General features: G+C 44.9%; 1 long non-coding RNA gene across 1 annotated transcript; it reads left to right on the top strand.

Annotated features, from left to right (window-relative positions):
• The first annotated feature begins 327 nt into the window (after nucleotides 1–327).
• Nucleotides 328–2,734, top strand: LOC111933265 (uncharacterized). The gene is made up of 2 exons (XR_002866610.2): nucleotides 328–569; nucleotides 864–2,734. It is a non-coding gene; the product is annotated as an uncharacterized LOC111933265 (long non-coding RNA).
• The last annotated feature ends 2,478 nt before the right edge of the window (nucleotides 2,735–5,212 follow it).

Below are 5,212 nucleotides of genomic sequence, written 5' to 3'. Positions count from 1 at the left end.
AAACCACCACAGAGAGCTGATATTTCAGTGCCAGTTTGAGGGAAATGCTGGCGGTGGGAAGTGCTCCAGGAGACCTTCCAGACAGCCAGGCCGGGCGCTGCAGCACCATCCCAGCTCCTGAGGAGAGCAGCCAAAGGGCAGCAGCAGTGCTGGGTGAACCCAGTGCCTCCCCCTGAGCAGGGAGCACTGAGGGCTGGCTGGGCACAGAGCAGAGGTGCCCAGACACAGCCTGGGCACCACAGCAGGGCAGAGCCTTTTGTCTCTGTGTCCCTGCCACCCCTGGTCAGCAGCGCTGCGGCACCAGCTGCAGCTGCTCTCTGCTGCACAGGGAGGGAATAAGGTTTCCTTATTGCTCAACAAAAGCTGCTCTGTTGGGACGCTGTGGTTGGGGTTTGTGGTGCTCCTGCTGCCAAACACCTGCATTTATTCAGACACAAGTGCAAAAGAATCATAGTTTGTGATTTGTGTTTGTTGTCAGACACCAACCCCAACAAGGCATCCAGTGAAAACTGCCTGGAAACTCTGCTCCGACACTGAGTTTTGGTTTCTTCACACCCTGTACACCACGGGTAAGTGAGCAACACCAGCAGCCCCTTGAGCTCAGTGCTGGGCAATTCTGCATTAGCAAATGTACTGCAGAATGTTTGGGGGATAATCAGACCCTTTATTCAGTTCTGCTTTTTCTTTTTTATTTTTAATGTCAGTTCTGACTTGCTTCCTTTTATCTGTATAGTGACATTTTCCCCTTGTTTCTATTTGAAGTGGTGTATTTTACTTGTTTATTTTATTATTATTACAGATAACATAATCAATATCTGTATTTTAAGAAGGACAGCTTCATCTGACTTGCTCTGTTTGTTTAGGCTGAAGTTATTGGCTGGGGAACTAGCAGGAGACGTTTCAGAGTGCAGAGCAGCCAGGTGTAACCACCAGCTCACTTATGATGCCAGATCCGCATACAGGAACTCAGCAGTGCCTTCTCAAGGTCCTACACCAAAACATTGTCTTAGTTGTGGCAATGGAGCTCCTCAGGCAGTTCTGAGGATTGCCTGAGCTTGTCTGACGATCCTGAGCTTGTTTTTCCTGCAGAGCTGCTGGGACTGCAGTTGTGCTGCAGCTCACCCTGACACCACACGTGGGACACAGAGCCAGGGGGATGCAGCTGAGGCAAGAACAGCTCTTTGAACAGCCCTGCTGCCCCTGGGCAGGGGCTGTGGCACGGTGGCACACGGGTGTGTGGTACCTGCCAGGTGTGCCACAGCCGCAGGGGGACTCGTAGCAAGAAGCCACAGCACATAAACAGATACAACTGAGAGCTGGCAAGAGCTACTCCACTCAATGGCCCTGTTCCTACAGCCTGTGAAATCAGAAAGGAACTCCAACAAGGAATGCAGCTGTGTTAGATTAGCCCTGAAAGGATTCTCTTACAAAGGCACTGGCAGAGCCATTCCATCGCTGCCATGAACCAAATCTGTATGAGCAAGCCCAGAGCTCTTAATCTGGATTTATGACTCTGCTACCAACTCCATAAACCATCTACAACATCTTGAGTGGCAGGACTAAAGTCAGCTGTGTGGGAAAGAATGTGAGTGTGTCAACTTCAATGAAAGCACGTCCACCTTGCACTGATCCTGTATCTGACTCCAGAGAACTAACTGGAGCTTGACTCGGGACACACACAGCAGATGGTACAGTTCCAGCTGCATTTTGGAAAACTGGATGATTCAGCTATTTCTCTTCTGATTTTTTTCATCTCTTCAGAGTTTTCTTGGTTCTCCTCAGGAGCTGAGTCTCAACATCCTTCAGAACCTGCAGGCTGATCCCACCTTCACTTTACACCAGCATTTTATTTAGCTGGCACAGTTCACTGCCCAGGAACTCCCAGAGCAGGTAACTCCCTTAAGAATCCTGTCTCCTGCCTGAAAGATCAGGGTGCCCGACAGCTTTTATTCTCTCTGTGTTATCAAACACAGCCCTGCTCCTTTCCAGAGGGCTCTGGGCTCCGTGGATGTGCCAGCACTGGTTATCACGATTGGAATTGCTCTCTGTGCGCGTTGCACTGCACCAGGATTTTGCTTAACCTTTGTATAACATAGTCAGTGTTTCTTTCTTTCCCCCACTGTGCCCTAAAATAACACTTTTTATGCCCAATCCCTGTCATTCTGGGGAAAAGTGTGTATGGAAAATTATTATGTTGGGAACATGTATTTAAACAGCTGCCAAAAGTACACAATTTTAAAATAGTATGAGTAAAGCAGAGCACTGTGGGGTCTGGCCAGATGAAACCTTCACTCCAATAAAGCTTATTTCATATACACAATAATTTCCCCAAATAAATAATGCCATAATGCTAATAATGTTTATAGGATGAGATTGATCTCTTCTGAATGCTGGCACAAAATTTAAATTAACTGACAAGAGGCATAATTTACCTTGAGTTCTCTTCATTAGGCATCACTGGCAGCTTCTCCTGAACTAGGAGGAATAACAATTAACTTCAGATGGAAATATGAAATCTAAATTACAGTTGCTAAATCTAAGAAGAGTAAGGAGAAGATTCTATTATAATAAGATATATTCAAATTACATACACAGCACCTTTAATTTAGGAGAGTGGGCTCGTTAGGGATGACAGAAATGTGGATAGAGTATGAAGTTTAGTATTTCCTTATATTCCTCAAACAAGCAATACAAGACTGCACCTTGTTTTCTCTCAGTGTTTATATACAGAAAATCCTAAACAGCTTCTCAGCTATTAGATACAGGTACAATTTATCACACATTCCACTGGGCCTATTTCCACCCTAAATCTTCCAAAGATCACTGCAGAGGACACCAGGACCTGTGCTTGAAACTCCAGGGGAATAACAACTTCTGCAGTTTCTCCCCCTTCCCTCTATGACGGGGATTCAAATAGCCAGGAGTGAAGTCCTCACTTTGTATTCCTTGACTCCTGGCTCTTCTTTCAGCTGGGGAGCTGCATGGCATCCTGTCCCAAACCACCCTCCTGCTTAAACATTTGTTAGAATTTTGTTCAGAGATCAAATTCTCTCAGCTGGGACGTGTTTGAAGCCAAGCCTTTAAGGGGCCTTACCCCAGACATGCTTTGAAGCCATTAATGGGCCTGGGGCATTTCGTGTCCCTCCTTCTGTGAAGTTACTTGGAATGTTACCACCCAAGGATGTCCTGTAACTGACAGTTGTATTACTGTGGCAGTGCTCCACGTTCCAGAGCATCCCTTTAATCCCAGGCATTGTTCTCAGACAATTTCAAATATCTTCCATTTACATTCAGACAATGACATGTCACTGTTCTCTCACATATGGTCAGCTCACATTGAGTTATGAGATTTCATTTCTGCAGCTCACACGGGAAGTGGAATAAATGAAATAAAAACCCCTGGTAAGAACATCAGCTGGCTGATACAGAACCAGGCCCTCATAAAACCCATTATTCTGGTACAGTTACGGGGAGGAAAGAATTTATAAGACAGACTAGATTTTTTCCAAAAGCATGTAAATAATTTATGAATTCAAGTTCTAATGGAAAGCAGGTGGGACATGAACTATAAATGGCTGCAGCTCTACAAAACTGAAATGCTCACTGAACATACCTTGGTAGGTAACCACAGAGCACTCTGCTTTAGGAAATAGAAAATCCAGAATTGTTAATCTTTGTTTTGGCAGAGGATAATTCTAGCATGTAGAATTGCATCATCATCTTAAATACCACCTGGAAACAAATGGTGGGAGTATGTGCTGTGTTAGAAACTGCTGTAACATTTCAAATATTCTTGTCCTGCTGCTTTTCACTGTAAACCAGCAAAGAGCCAGTGAGAACATCTGGGGCCAGCACACAGCATGGCAGAAACACAGGCAGAGAGACTCACACAAGTTTCAGACACATTGAATAGGAGGCCAGTATAGCAAAACCTACCATGAGCAATGTTTTCCCACTTAGAAATGCTGTTTTCAGTATTTCTGGGCACTCAGCCTCCAGGGACCCCAAGGGTATCTCTGCCCACCTCCCCCATCCTCAGTGTCTGGGGCTCAGCTCATCCCCTGTTTGCTGTCAGTGCCCTTCCCAATTCCACAAGGGTTACAGTGGGGAAAGGCTTTTCTGGCAAGAGGGAGAGATCAGCCTTTCAAAACAAAGGCTAACTGTGATTCCATTTCCAAAAGCTCCCTCTGCTCCCATCCTTTATCTTCCTTGGGCTGTCACCCGGGAAGGCTGATAATGTTTATAAGGGGCATGTGCCAGGAGCTCCTTTTGACACAGGATTTTTAAGTTACTCCCAGAGATTGTCTGATTATCCCAGGGAAGCTGTGATTTCACAGCAGGATGTTCATCAGTTTGCCATGGAAGCAGAGACACAGGTCCAGAGCAGGTCAGAGCTTAACCAAAGGCAGAGGCAGCTACAGCTGTAACCAAAGCAGCTGTGACTGACATTTTCGGGAGGGTTGAGCTGTAGTAAAAACATTCATTAACTTTCTTCTAGCAAAACCAGGGCATGGAAAGGCAATGGTGTCACCTCCTCAGGTGCTTCTTTATCCCCTGGCACCCAAACCCTTTAAATTTAGAAAGTGACCCAGCCAGGTATCACTTGTAAGTATCTTTGTAATAACTAAAGCTGGGAACTCTGATTGAATCTTAACAAAGCTGTGAACATCTTCATAGATTCAAATTCCTAATCCCCTAAAATGCTGCAAGCACAGTGGCTCATTTTTAAATCCTCCAAAATTTTGGATTATTCCCTCTAATCTTCACTAAATCATATCAAAGATAATGAAAAAATATTTTGTTTTAATCACTCTTAGTAAAGTCATCTGAGAAATCTCACCCTTTAATCTCCTCATGAGTGCCAACAAGACTGCATCAGCAGAGGTTTAGTTACTGGCCAGGGGAAGCTGCAGCCAGGTCACCGTGAGTATGGAATATTTCAGTGCTTGTCTGACACCAGCAAGGGTTTTCCAGGGAGTACAAGTTCATCAGAAAAAAACACCCCAACAATCACATTTCAGTCTTGTCTCACACACACTTCCAATTTTAATCTCATTCTGCTCAGTCATCTTATGAAAGGTACAGTACATTTTCATTTATCAGCCCAGCAGTGTTAAAGGCTTCTCAAGAAACCACTATTTGTATCAGACACAGTCTAAAACAGCAAGCTGTGAGATAAAAGGTAAAATACCTTTTCCTTTTTGCTACCATC

Source organism: Cyanistes caeruleus, chromosome 10, assembly GCF_971803275.1.
Source record: "Cyanistes caeruleus chromosome 10, bCyaCae1.hap1.1, whole genome shotgun sequence".
Lineage (NCBI taxonomy): Eukaryota > Metazoa > Chordata > Aves > Passeriformes > Paridae > Cyanistes > Cyanistes caeruleus.
This window is presented reverse-complemented; position numbering and strand designations above follow the sequence as displayed.